General features: G+C 46.2%; 1 protein-coding gene across 1 annotated transcript in view; it reads left to right on the top strand.

Annotated features, from left to right (window-relative positions):
- The window catches only part of SLC4A10 (solute carrier family 4 member 10), a 3,247,445-nt gene that overhangs the window by 2,743,854 nt on the left and 488,058 nt on the right, over positions 1 to 15,533 (top strand). The window lies entirely within an intron of this gene.

The raw sequence follows: 15,533 nt of genomic DNA, 5'->3' as shown, positions 1-15,533 counted from the left end.
GACATAGATGAGCTCTCCGATTATGTAGGCCAGGCCGGTATGACTCTGACCTTGGGCAGCATCCTACCTTCACCAAGAATGATGCCACAGTACAAACACAGAATTATCAGCTCTATCAAGTGGCACAATTACTGGTGTCATTCCAAGGGGATCCAATGTCTGTCCACTTGGGATGTCATGCTTGACAAGCCATGCTGCTTTGCCAGGGATGGCTTGCACCTGTCACACCTGGGCATCTGGATATTGGCTAAGGCTCTTGCCACCTCCATAGAGTCTTTTGTAGGCAAGGCTGAAAAGACTAACCCACCTCCCTAGAAAACATAAGTGGAAAGAAACATAAGGGTAATGCTGCCCAATGCCAGATGTCTAAACCTCAAGATACATGCTCCCGAGGCCCATCCCAGTATGGAGTACATCGATGTCTGTCTAGTGACAGAAACCTGCAGCAAGGCTCCTGGGAGCACACCAGCACTACCAGGTTATACCTCATATCATGTGTCTTGGCCCCAAAACCTGGAGCAAACCATAAAAGGAGGGGGAGTATCCATATTCAGCAAAGATACCCACACGTCCAGGTAACTGACAATGCACGAAGCATCGGAGACCACCCATGTGCAACTAGTCATAGGCAAAACTGCTGTACAGTCTGTAACATGCTACAGACCACACTCTCACACACAGGAACCCCACTCAGCCTTCCTGAAGACACTGGACAGTATGAATGTCTCACCAAATACCAAACAAGGTACTCACAAATAACCACATAGGTGGTAATCCATTATGTATGGAAGGAGTAATCATGGACCTAGGGACACCAGTGGACAGTAACCTGTCATGTGACACTCACATTGCCAACATGGCTAGGAAGACCTTCTATATTGGCCACCTTATCATGAAAGGAATCACATCTATGTCAACAGAGGTCATTGTGCCCCTATACTGTTCTCTTATCAGGCCCATAATTTAGTACAATGCCACATTTGGGATGTACCTCACCCGACACCTGCAGGAATTAGAAAGACCTCAAAGGTACCTCACCAAGAGGATAAAGGGTCTCAAATATATGTCATATGCTGCCTGGCTGTAGACACCCCAGCTGTATGCAGTCACATACTGACTACGCAGAGGCGTTGTATGCCTGTTGTACAAGGCCATGTCCAACATAGGATTAATGGACATGCTCCACCCCAGAAAACCCAAATCCATCAGAGCTGTGAGAGCGAGAGATGTCAACCTCAACACATAATGAAATAGGATTGCTGGAGGGACAGATACATAACCCAGAGGCTCCCTAAACCCCAGAAAGGAATCCCACTCCATGTTAGGCAGAGCCCCTCACTGACTCTCTTCAAAAGGAATCTTGCCAAGTGGATGGGTGATCATACATGTACACTGGGGGTCTTCACTGTGTCACGTCTAGACAGAGGCACAGTAAAGTAAATCCTAAATGGCCATAATATTCACATAGCAAGGGGTGGCGAAAGCCACACACACTCTGGCTAGGCTTATAAATGCCCTAGGGCAGATAGCCTAGTATGAACCTATGAACCTATGAAGATACAAATTGTACAGGACACTAAGGATAATCACAAGGCTTTCTTAACTGATGGTAGGAACCTTGTTGGGAATTCACAGATATGCTCTGAATCACTCAAATAATACAAACAATATACCAAACACACACACATTGCCAACATCCAACCTGACAGGTTCAGTGCAAACCCCCCCCCCCCCAAATGCCAAATATCTATCCTAGCAGAGTGCTGGCCCCCTGACATTGCAGATGCTGAGGTAACAGCCAGCATCTACAAAGCAAAACACACAGCATCAATGGTGCGAGATGGTGTCCTGGGCTGAGTCCAACATGGACTCCAAGAAGAATGGAATGCCATATAACACTACTGCTCAATGTCAGCCTTACCACAGGATATGTACCCAAAGAGCAGTGTACAACAACAGTGGTCCTTCTCCACAAAGGTGTTGCCTGAATGGATACTGCAAACTACCACCCCAGAATCCTGACAAGCTTGGTCTGCAAAGCTATGGAAAGGATCAGCATGTACCTCAGACATAAAGATATTGGGGACCTACTGACACTGGACCCTACCCAGTGTGGCTTTCTTAAGTGCAGATCCTGCCCCTTAAACATGTTTGACTCATTTGAAACAGTCATTAAGGCCATTGATGAGGGGAATGTGGTCCACACAGCCTAGCTGGACCTTGCAAAAGGCTTCCATACAATACCCCACTTGTTCATTATAGATAAGCTCACCAGCTTAAATATAAACCCCTATGTCAGTAGAGGGGTTGAAAACCAGCCCAAGGACAGAACTGACATGGTCAGAAATGCTACAGCCATGTCAGACTACAAACCAGATACAACTGGCATCCCACAAGGCTCGGTCCTGGGACCTCCCTTGTTTGGTATATATGTCCCATAGGTACAGGCCAACATGGAAGGACTGTGTCTGAACAAGTTTGCACAGGACTACAAACTGGCCACCATATCTGACCCTCCAGCTGACACAAGCATCCCACAAAAGGGCCACATAGAAACAGACAACTGGTGCCATAGCCATGTCAGCAAGCTAATTGCAGAAAAGTGTATAGTCATCCCCTGTGGATATACAGTAAGTGCCCACCAATTACCACATAGGTGTTAACCCATGAAGTACTGAAGAAGTAATAAGAGACCTGGGGACACAAGTTGATAGATATCTTGCATTGGACAAGCATGTGGCTGTAGTGGTAACAGAAACATACCATATACCCACCTAATTATGAAGGTAGTCAGATCTAGATCAGGGGAGGTCATTGTGGCTCTGCAGTCATCCTTCATCAGCCTCACAATTGAGTACAATGGCCCCTGTGGGATGTAACTCAGCAGACACCTCCATCTACTGGAAAGACCCCAAAAGTACCTCACCAGGAGTATCAAAGAGCTCGAACAGATGCCATGTGTTGGCTGATTAAACAAACTGCAGCCTCACAATTGAGTACAATGGCCCCTGTGGGATGTACCGTAGCAGACACCTGCAGCAACTGGAATGACCACACAAATATCCCACCAGGAGGATTGCAGAGCTGTAACAGATGCCATGTGTCGCCTGAGTAAAGTAACTGCAGCTCCACACAGTGCCATACTGCCTGGCTGGAGGTAAACTGTGCCTGATGTTTACAGCCATGACCAACCTGGTATCAATGGACATTTGGCACCTTGTAAACACTGAATGCTGGTGACCTATGCAGCTGACAGGCCTGAACCCCAGCACAGACATAAACAGGACATGCTGTACTGATTGGTGCACAACCCAGAAGCTCACTCCACTCATGACTAAACTCCCACTACGGGATATCCAGGGAGTCCCTCAGTGACTGTCATCCAGAGGAATCATGATGACTGGATGGGAGATGGCAGGTGTACCCTGGATATTACCTGTATGTCATGGGTAGACAGAGGCACAGCACACTAACCGTGACATATGTCATGGCAAACACCAGTAAATGTGTGTCGAAGGACAAACACTCTCTGACTAGCATTACAAATGGACTAGGGCACATGGCCATTGTTTGTCACTGTCCACACAAGTTGTGGAATACAATAACAATGTCGGACAATCATGTACTAAGCTGTCCATATCTGAACAAAATGCAACATGGTCATATCTGCACAACTGGCCCTCAACCAGTCTGGTGTGCTCACTATAAACATTACAAGCAGTGATAGGACTAAAACTGATCGTACTGTCCACCACAGTGAAAGTTTTGCACCAGTACACTATACAACAATACAACTGTTTGGTCAGCAGGAAAGGATGATGACAACTGTATGCAAACTATCCCATGGCGACCCTGCAGGCACAGCATAATGCCTGTTAGGTTCAGACACACAGCAGTTGGGCAGTAAGAACACAACCTGATGTCCAACACTCAACTGTACATGTGATATATAGATGGCGTCCACACACAAACAGAAATGTGGTGGTCCACAGATCCAAACATAAGGAAAGTTCACACTGGGCATGCTCGCACACTTAGATAAATGAGATGTGGCAGTCAAGAAGCCATACAGACTGTGAACTGGGCATGCTCACACACTTAGGCCATGTCACAGTTCAGCAGTTGCACACACATATCTGGCATTTCTATGTGTTAACACAGGAACCTCCCACAATACAGACATCTGCCCAGTGCACACAGTGAAGTTATAACAGAGACATAAGTAAAGTACTGGATCCCACTCATATGCAGACATCTCCCACAGTACACAGGTTGTTTATAGAGATAGGGAAGGCTATGGCAATAAAGACCCACAAACAGTATATGAGCAACAGATACGTGCATCTGACAGGTAAACATATGGCCGTAGAGTGCAATACCTGACCGTTGTCTCTAGGGAATACAGAAGGCTATCCACAGTGTATTTGGCATCTGCCTCCACAGTACAGTAGGCCACTGTGCCTGCGCAAAGTTAATGCATAGATATGGTCTCCCCCTTACTGATGGATAGTAACAGATGTACATACCTCTTCATCCATAATGATGTTAGCACACTATACATATGTCAGGAGCAGAAATTCTACCCAGTAATGTGAATAGCGTGCTCCGCTACTGCGTCTCTAACAAGTGTCATAACATAGTTAGGTAGGGGTTTGAATCCTACAAGTGCCCAGTGTGTGTGTAACTGTGTATGGGGGAGTAGTGTGTGCAATTCCATGTGTATGAGAAATGTCCCTTTTGGCAACTTTTACTAAACAAAACATGCTGCATATTCCACTGTCTAAACACTGATGATGTCAGCACCCTATAAGTACAGCAGGAGAAAGCATTCCCCCCCAGTAATACAAATAGCACGCTCTGCTAATGCGTCTCTCACTTGAATCATAACATAGGTAGGGGTTTAAATCCTGCAAGTGCCCAGTGTGTGTGTGGGGGAGCAGTGGGTGCAATTCCATGTGTATGAGAAATGTCCCTTTTGGCAACTTTTACTACACAAAATATGCTGCATATTCCACTGTCTAAACACTGATGATGTCAGCACCCTATAAGTACAGCAGGAGAAAGCATTCCCTCCAGTAATGCAAATAATGCACTCTGCTAATGCATCTCTCACTAGAGTCATAACATAGTTAGGTAGGGGTTTGAATCCTGAAAGTGCCCAGTGTGTGTGTAACTGTGTATGGGGGAGTAGTGTGTGCAATTCCATGTGAATGAGAAATGTCCCTTTTGGCAACTTTTACTACACAAAACATGCTGCATATTCCACTGTCTAAACACTGATGATGTCAGCACCCTATAAGTACAGCAGGAGAAAGCATTCCCCCCAGTGATGCAAATAGCACACTCTGCTAATGCGTCTCTCACTAAAGTCATAACATAGGTAGGGGCTTGAATCCTGCAAGTGCCCAGTGTGTGTATGAGGGAGTAGTGTGTGCAATTCCATGTGTATGAAAAATGTCCCTTTTGGCAACTAGTACTACACAAAACATGCTGCATATTCCACTGTCTAAACACTGATGATGTCAGCACCCTATAAGTACAGCAGGAGAAAGCAATCCCCCCAGTAATGTAAATAGCATGCTCTGCTAATGTGACTCACACAAGTGATCTAACATAGTTAGGTAGGGGTTTGTATCCTACAAATGCCATGTGTAATTTTGTCACAAAGTTTGTCCATGTGTGTGGGGTGTCGTTCCCAATATTGCACGACATACATTATATCAGTAATGTCAATGCACACGTGATGTATGCGTGTGCCACCTACACATATGTACCTGTGAACTGCAAGAGTTCCCATGTCCGAAGCCTGCCTCATGTGAATACATGGAATATGCATCAGACAACTGTATGACTGGGTTGTTCTGTGCAGGGGCTGCATGTGGTATGTGACTATACAGTGTGGGTTGTAGATGGTGTCATCCCACCAGCGAGGGATACATGATTGGTCTGGAGCATATAGTCCACATGTTGGTGATGAACAGGTGCAGCATGTTGTCACCACTTGTGGGAGTGGTAACAAGTTGTTCCATAGCAATGTAGGGAATGAATGATAAGACACCTTCAGATAGGGTCTTGCAGCTAGAATAATGCTTACACTGTATGTTTGGGTAGTTGCAGTACAACCATATAATGGTGTGTGTAGAGACCGTCATATTCCCAGTTTTGTCAGGAAGGCCAAGTGGGTTTCCTGGGTATGGGAGTGTGGTGTGTGCCAGGCTATGAACCTGAAGGCAGTCTAACCCACTGTGTGTTGCACATGGAGAGGCTCTGATGCTTTGTGCAGTGCCACCAACCTGGGTGTGTGTGTGTGTATCTGAGGTGCCTTTGGATACATCCCCCCTGTTCTGTTTTGGATCATGTGTAGGGGATGACAAGCATGGTATCAGGAATGACCTGGCACTGATGGTGTGCACCTGGGAGCCTTGTACCAGGAGTCTGTTACTGCACGGATATTGCTTTACCCCATGCTAAGGACAGTTTCCACTGCATGCATCTTGAGGTTTACACTGCTGCCGTTGAGTAGCATTGGTATTAGTGTCCCATCCCGTGTGCTACCTGTGTAGGTGGCTATGTAATGTCAGCCTTGCATAAAAGGCAGTATGTGTGTGTAACAACAGCCTCTGCCAATATACAACGGCCCATGGGTGACAGGTGCAAGCTGTCCCAAGCAAAGCAATGTGGCATGTCCAGCATGTAATCCCACACTGACAGGCATTGGATCCCCTTTGGATGTCACTGAAAGATACACTAAATAACGACACATAGGGCCAATGGTGAACAAGGTACTCAAGGTGACTATGTGAGGGTGTAGTGCTCCTGAATTGTTAGTGCTGGCATATATGAATGCTGTCTTGAGCAAATGTGAGGAACATCATATGCAATGTGTTACAGGCAAGCTACATGCAAACAGGTCAAACAGTGACGTTCTGTCAAGTGACACATGGACATCAGTACAGTAAGCAACACAGATGTCACTAGGGATCCACAAAGACACTGTATATCTGCACCGCAGGTGGAATCAGTGTTTCAGGAACATAGGCAAACATGCATACAAACAAAGCTATAGTCAGTAGGCCTGTATGTAGACTATGCTACAACAAACAAGGTGTACGACTTCCAATATGTAACAGTGCACATATGCAGGCACTCTAAGCCAGTACCTAGACATTCCCAGGTCAGATGGGCTGGGTCCAGCCGCAAACCCCACATGTGTATAGACCACGTACCTTCGTAATGTTGAATAACTGGCCTGATACCCAAGTGCTCATACCTGTAATAATACACATCTCAAATAACAGACATTGAGCCCTCACTCAGCAGTTCCAGACGTAGTATGATGTATGCTACCTGTCCTGGCACCACAGTATCCTTGACATGTATGGACACTCTCCCTCCTGTCATAGTTAGTTATGTGTTTTGGTACTGTTATGCATGGTATGAGGTGTGACCTTGTAGTGCTAGTGTGCTCTTCTGAGCCCTGAACCTGCTGTGTAGTACTACACAGATATCAACATCCTGAAACATCTGCATTGCAGAGTAGTGTGTGGACAGCATGCAACTCTCAGTTGACATGGCCATCATTGAGTATCAATATGTACATTGTTGTATCCCCTGTGCTACCTATGTAGGTGGCCATCCCTTCACAGCCTCACCACCAGTATGCAAAGATGTGCAGACAGAACACTGTGGTAATCAGTATCGGTGTACAAAACAATACAATGACATTCATACTGTAACTGTATCAGGCATGCTGGTATATACCCACAATGCTATAATTACACTGTACTGTTGTCAACATCATACTATTACAATACGTCTATGTAGTCACCCTGTGCATCAGCACCATGTTAACCTGTTCCTGCATCGATCTTACAGATTGCAGGAGGTGGCACAGTTTCATCATATGCACAGGGTGTGTACCTGGTATGCCTGAGTCTGCCACTGATACAACCAATTGACATGTCTGTGTGTGTGTTGGTGAGGGACAGCAGTACAAGATGGGGCAATGTTGATGCACTGTGTGCGTGTATGCAGTAGCCCTAGGTGTTATCACTCTGCATGTGTGTATGAATGCACACAGTCCCACCTCATGGCTGCCATATACAGGTGTTTGTGGACAGCCGCAGACTGCACCTGCCAGGACATACAGATCAATGTCTGTGGCCATGGACATGGTACCTGTGCCTGGCAGGGGTACTACGGACCGTATCAGGTACCAATCCAGACTGGGTACTGTCATCAGAAGCAAGTGTTCATTGACTGGAGACAGGTCCCTGTTGGGACTGTCCAGCACCACGTGCACGTGGTCTCCTGGGGCGGTCCGATGACAGCACAGACCCAGCATTGCTGGGGCTGCTGCTGGCACTATGTGAGCGGCCGCGGCCCTGTTGTCGTCTGCGACGGCTGCCAGCTGCTGCTGTTGCTGGCATACAGCCATGTCGATGCCTCAACCATCCACCATTGGCCTGGCTCATGGACATATAGTTGTGGAACAGATCTAATGTGTCCCCCCAATGTCTGTCAATGACCTCGGTGAAGTTGCGGATGGCAGCCGCAACATCATGCATACTGTCACTCATGGCCGTGCGACATGCTCTCAGCTCCCTCAGACCCTGTCTGGTGTATCGTTCCATAAGTGACTGTGCCTGCATTACAGCCCGGAACATAGCTGGGATTGAAAGACCTCTGTGGGCACGTCTGACAGGGGCGGTACACCCACGGATGCTCCCAAGAGAACCCATGGACATCTGCCTGTGCGGTACTGTGTCAGGGCCCTGGCCATGGCTGCAGTGTGGGGATGCATGTGCCACCGGTACCACATTACCCTGGTCAATGCCCACTGTATCCTGTCCATCACCTAGGGACATTGGTGACAAAGGATGTATTGGCAGGATGACTGTGCGCATAGATGGGGTCGACAGCTGTGTAGTGTCAATTGGCTGACCAATGACAGACCCTGGCACACCTACCTGTGCCATTACACAGGTATCATCATCACTATCCACAGCAGCTGATTCAGGTTCCCTGCTGCATGACACCAGAGCAGCACCAGAACCTGTGGGAGTAAGACAGGAAACACAGTTTACAATGTGTACACCATGCCACCACTGAAGCACACATGCACACATGGGCACATGGGCACATGCACACATGCACACATGCACACATGGGCACATGCGCACATGCACACATGCACACATGCACACATGGGCATATGCACACATGCACACATGGGCACATGCACACATGCACACATGCACACATGGGCACATGGGCACATGCACACACCTCAGTATATGAGATATCAACCCACAGACATAAACACACCTGCAATCAAACACACTGCACTACTGCTTCAGCCTATTATTACTATTAGTATACAGAGTAGTGAAGGTAATGGTATTACACACACCAGCATGGATAGTCTGCCTTGCTGTTACACCAGAGGGACCTGCAGAAAAGAGACATTCATCATCAGTGGGCACAACTGTGCCATTGATACTGTGGGCATGTTACAGTTCAGTAGTGCAACAGTTAGCTTCCACAGGTGTACTGCAGATAATGAGGTTATCACTAATGCACAATAATTACCAAGATAACAGCTACAAATTGAGGACACACCCCACACATGCATAACCTAACAGTGCACAGAATGGTCACTATACACATGGCATGTTACCTGCACGCTCTGTGTCCTGCTGCTGTGTGGCTCCAGCCTCCATCATTACACATGTATACTGTTGTTGTTGCTGCTGTGCTGGAGCCACAATACTCAGGAGTAGTCCCTCCAGTTTGGTGAGGGGGGGATGTCTAGCCACCCCACCACCTGTGGCAAGCTGCTGCCTGTGGATATCCGACACACGCTGACGGACATTTCTAATTAAATCACTGCAGTGATGGCGTACCTGCTCATATGTCCGGTTATGTGTGCCTATGTCATTTACCCAACGGACCAGGTCTTGCCACAGTGCAGCCCTCTCCTGCTGGTTCTGGCTGGTGCAGGAAAAGAGTACAGCAAAATCCCGCACCAGGCTCTGGTGTATCTCCTCCTCTTCTGCAGTGGAGTAGACTGGGTTCCACTGGTGAACCATGTCCCTGAAAAGGAGAAGGGAAATATGTCAGCAATATCTGTCAGCAGACTATAGCACACATAATACACATTATACTTGACTGCACCATATATAGCATCTGTCTGTCTATTGGGGGATACACATGTACATGACCAGATATCAGTGCTCATCCGACAACTGTGCAACAGTACCTGGCACACTCCATACAACAGACTAGTATACTGCAGCAGTCAACGCACTGTTTCAGGTACAATACACGACCCCACACTGGGGGTTTGAATCAAGGTACTGTATGAGGAACATTATCAGCCCATGCACTGCAAACAATGCACGTTACATATTTCACTGGTACTGCACACTACTCTTACTTGCCATAACCCTACCTACACCACAGTGGCATACAGGTAACACAGCACAACATATGGCAATGTAGTATGTGTTGATCGCAATACCCCACACACCTGTCTCTGGCCTCACACCATGGATACACACTACCAAGACAGACAGACAGTCATGGTGAGCAATCACACCAGTACACAACATGCACCCAGTCACTAGCACACTCATTCCACCTTACATATTCCATTTGCAATGTGTTAATGGGTGTGCATTGCGTCCTAGGTAGGTAGTGTGCTTCTGGCCCTGGGCCTACAGCAGCATACTGTTATGCTATCCTGCCCCTTGTGATACATGTGTTATGATCATACCTGCTCCTTACAAACAGTTACACAGGGTGACTCATATGGCATATTACCTATCAGCATAACATTCAGCAGGGGTATGTCTGACATCTACTCATGGGGATGCTTGCTTCTTAATTCTGTGTGGTCTACTACAGGATATGTCATATCTGTGGGTAGGGTCCCATACCTCCACCATGTGCTCTATACTGCAGTGACAAGGACGACAGACATAGGTAATTTGTGTTGTGGATGTTGGAGGTGTTACCATGGTCGGGTGACAGCTGTCATGGGTGTGACCCAACTATGTATATCCAGCAGTGGTAACCTCTATGTAGGTAGTCTGCGTGCGCTCTGTGGTGTTTGAGTACATTGACACAGTTACTTGCATATGTCTGTGACCTTCACCATATCTGTAGCTGTCATGGGAGGTACATACCGTGTAGGACATTGTGGGGTGTGGAGTGGTACAGTGACCTACATGTCCATAGCTGACACACCATGTCCGCTGACACATTCCATGTACAGGTATTACAGGACTAGTGTGCCACTGTGTGTATCAATGTGGAGCCTATTGAACACTTGTTGACCCTGTTCCCCCCTGACACATACAGTGGTGGGCAGGCATGTACATATGTGGTGGTTACTGGTGTCAGTGTTTTTGAATGGGGTATGGTACTCCAGTATCCACACTGGTGTTCTCTCCATGCCTGTGACACCAGGCACCTGTAGCAAGACATCTGCACACATGTGCCTCACACAGTCTATATATGTATATATATATATATATATATATATATATATATATATATATATATATGTATTGATATATTTATATCTGTATATGGATATATATCTGTTTGTATATATATATATATATATATATATATATATATATACATCATATGTATATCTAGATGTAGATATATACATATAGATGTGGGGAGAGAGGGGGAGAGAGTGAGAGAGAGAGACACAGGGTGAGTGCGAGTGTGAAGGGGTGGGACAGATAGTGAGAGATAGTCATATACAGACATGTCTGTTGTCAGTCAGATCTATCTGTATATGTGTAAGTCTCTACAGATATCTATATATGTATGTGTGTATTACATATATCTGTACATACATATTCTACCAATCTCGATGTCTGTGCAGTACGTGAGAACCTGGTTCAAGACTCCTGAGAGTACACCAGCGGTACCAGGCTATACCCCGTATCATGCATTTTGGCCCCAGGACTCAGGAAAAAACGGACAGGGAGGGGGTGTGTCCATATTCATGGAGGACACACACACCTCCAGGTTAGTGGCAACACATGAAGCATCACAGACCATCCAGGTGCAGATAACCATAGGCAAACCTGCTATACAACTGGTAGCATGTTACAGACCATCCTTCCAATCTCAGGGACCACAGTCAGCCTTCCTGTAGACATTGGAGGATATGAATGTCCCACCACACACCATCATATTGGGATAGTGTGACTACCCTAACATACACTGGGTGCATTATTCTACCCAAAACACCCTAGCCCAAAGGTTCCCGGTATTCACTATGTCAAATGCAATGGAACAGCTGGTCACCTCTCCCACAACAGGAGATAATATACTAGATCTGATCATCACAAACATGGGGACAATGTGCTGCACACTGGAAGGATACCCCTCACTAGTCACATCTGACCACAGACTAATCACCCTGGATATACATATCCCCACCTCCCCCGCAACACAACAGACTACAGTGGGAGACCTCTCACATGCCAACTTTACACGTCTTATAACTGAGTTGGTATCCTGAATGCCCACTGGGCCAGTGTAATCCACTTCCCACAATGCAGACACCCTCACATATGCTTCTACAGACATCTCCAAGAATGCATGGATCATACAATCACAAATGGAACCATGACCCTCTCCACCAAGGGCAGGCATCCTGTCTGGTGGACCCCAGCATTGAACAACTTGTATAACAACAGATGGTAGCTACTGCATGGCAGAGCATACTTCCATAGAGCTACGGCATCTCTCATCAGCAGTAGTAGACAGATGGGTTTTGTCGTACAAACATGCAAGGCCAACAATGAGAGGGACATCGCTATGGTCACTACAGATAACCACAAGGTCTTCCTCTGCTATGTTACACACCTGGGTGGGAATCCCCAGTTGTGTTCACAGTTAGTTCACAGTGACATACGCTACACTGAACACACAGATAATGCCAACAGTCTGGCAGACAGGTTCAGTGCAGGTTTCGACACTGCCTCACCCACACATGTGGAATTACCTATCCCAGCTGACTGTAACCTCCCTGTCATCTCGGATGTCTAGCTGGGAAACACCCTCAGCAGAGCTGTAAACACAGCAGCAATGGGACCCAACGGTATTGCGGGTTGCATGCTACGTGAACTGCAAGAGGAGCTACACATGCACATTACATGCTATTCAGCCATAGCCTTACTACAGCATATGTACCTGGACACTGGCATACAGCAACAGTAGTCCCACTCCACACAAGAGGCACCTCTACAGACCCTGGTAACTACCGCCCCATATGCTTAACCAGCCTGGTCTGCAACACTATGGAAAGGATAATTATGGTACCCATACACAGAGACATTGGGGACCTAGACACTTGTTTCCACCCGGTTTGGCTTTGTAGAGGGCAGATCCTGCCTTATGAACCTGGTTGACCTTTTCATATCAGTCACTATAGCCATTGCTGAGGGCATAGCGGTCCATACAGCCTACCTGGACTTGCCTACAGCATTCGACACAATACCGCACTCTGCCATCATAGACATGATCAACAGCTAACATGTAAATCCATATGTCACATGATGGGTTGCAAACCAGATAACGGATAGAAACCCTATAGTCAACCTCACTGGTGCCATGTCAGGCTCAGAGCCAGTCACATGTGGTGTCCCACAGGACTCTGTCCTGGGACTACTCATGTTCGGCATATCATTCTCAGATGTGGAAGCAGACATGGGAGGGTAGTGGCTGACAATGTTCAAAGATGACTGCATACTAGGCGCCATAGGCAATACACCTGCTGACACATACATCCTACTGACAGGCCTCACGGACACCAACAACTGGTGGCGGAGTCATGGCCTGACACTGCATGCCACGTAATGTATACTCATACCCATTTGGATGGACAAGGTACCTACATATTATCACATAGACAATAACCCACTGAGTACTACAGACAAAGTAATCAGAGACCTGGTGACACTGTGCAATGCTGACCTCTCATTTGACACCCACGTTGCCAAAGTGGTTGGATGGATTTTCTACCTTGCCCACCTTATCATGAAAGGATTCACATCCACATCAAATGGGGTCATTGTACCCTTATACTCCTCCCTTATCAGGCCCATGACTGTGTACTATGCCCCATTTGGTATGTACCTCACCTGGAACTTGCAACAGCTAGGGGGACCCCATGAGTACATCACCAGTTGGATCAAGGGTCTGCAACACCTGTCATATGCTGCCAGACTAACGTAACTCATGCTCTATTCCATAGCATACTGTCTACATAGGGGTGATCTGTGCCTGATGTAGTAGGCCATGTCCAATCTGGTAGTGATGGACATGTTCCACCTCATACAATCCAAATCCATCAGACGCACGAAAGCTATGGATTTAAACCTCAGCACACATATGAATAGGACATACTGCCGGGACAGATCCATCACTAAGAGGCTTCCCATACTGTGGAACAGGATCCCAGTTCATGTTAGATAGAGACCCTCACTGACACTCTTCATGTGCATTCTTGACAAGTGGATGGGAGATCATAGGTTTACAGCAGGGGTCATCTCTGTGTCACTACTAGACAGAGGCACAGTACACTAATGCTATTATGTAGGGGGGTCTTCACTCTGTCACTATTATACAGAGGTGCAGGTTTCTAAATCTATTCTATACACTGTCTGCAGATAGCCAATACTATACTATGCCACTGTGAAACTATATCTGTCTATGTATTTCTACATCCCTGTCTATCTATGTATACACATATGCATATTATATATATATATAAATACATACATATCTCGATATACATACGTATACACATGTTTTCTATATATATATATATATATATATATATATATATATATATATATATATAGATATATATAAATATATGTATATATATATATATATATATATATATATATATATATACTCCTTTTTAGGTCCACATATGTATACACACAGTAACGTACTGCTGAATACCCATTACTGTACCACCTACTTGTACATTGCACTGCAACCTACATTGCTATGTGCACATAGCTACCATCACATACATATGTATGTGGAGCCTTCAGTGACAGTTTCAGTATGTCCCCGTCCCTATGCACATCCTCATATACATAGATACAGACCAATAACACATCTGGAGGGTTCACAGTATGTAGAGTATTATAGCAGTACTTTGCATTACCTGTGTTTGTTGCAGATGTTTGTGTAGGCTTGCAGTTGCTTGGCCTGCTGTCTGCCTCTTTGCCTTGATGTTTCCTGTTTGTTATTTCTTTCTTTCTTTCTTTTTTTTTTTTTTTTTGGTTTTCTCTCTCTCTCTCTACCTCCAGCGAGTGCAATGACAATATTGCATGTGTGGACTGGGAGTACAGGATGCTTTTGTAGGTATCTGCACATGTCCATGTGATGGCCTCTGCACCAATTGTTAGCCAGCATTCACTAATTGCATGCAGCCTGTTGTGTAGTGATTGCAGTTCTCACTGTGATTACAGGCCTGTGCTATA

The sequence above is a fragment of the Protopterus annectens genome, chromosome 6.part0 (assembly GCF_019279795.1).
Source record: "Protopterus annectens isolate FY-2018-M chromosome 6.part0, PAN1.0, whole genome shotgun sequence".
Classification (NCBI taxonomy): domain Eukaryota; kingdom Metazoa; phylum Chordata; order Ceratodontiformes; family Protopteridae; genus Protopterus; species Protopterus annectens.
The sequence above is the reverse complement of the archived record's forward strand: the minus strand, read 5'-3'. Positions and strand labels throughout refer to the sequence as shown.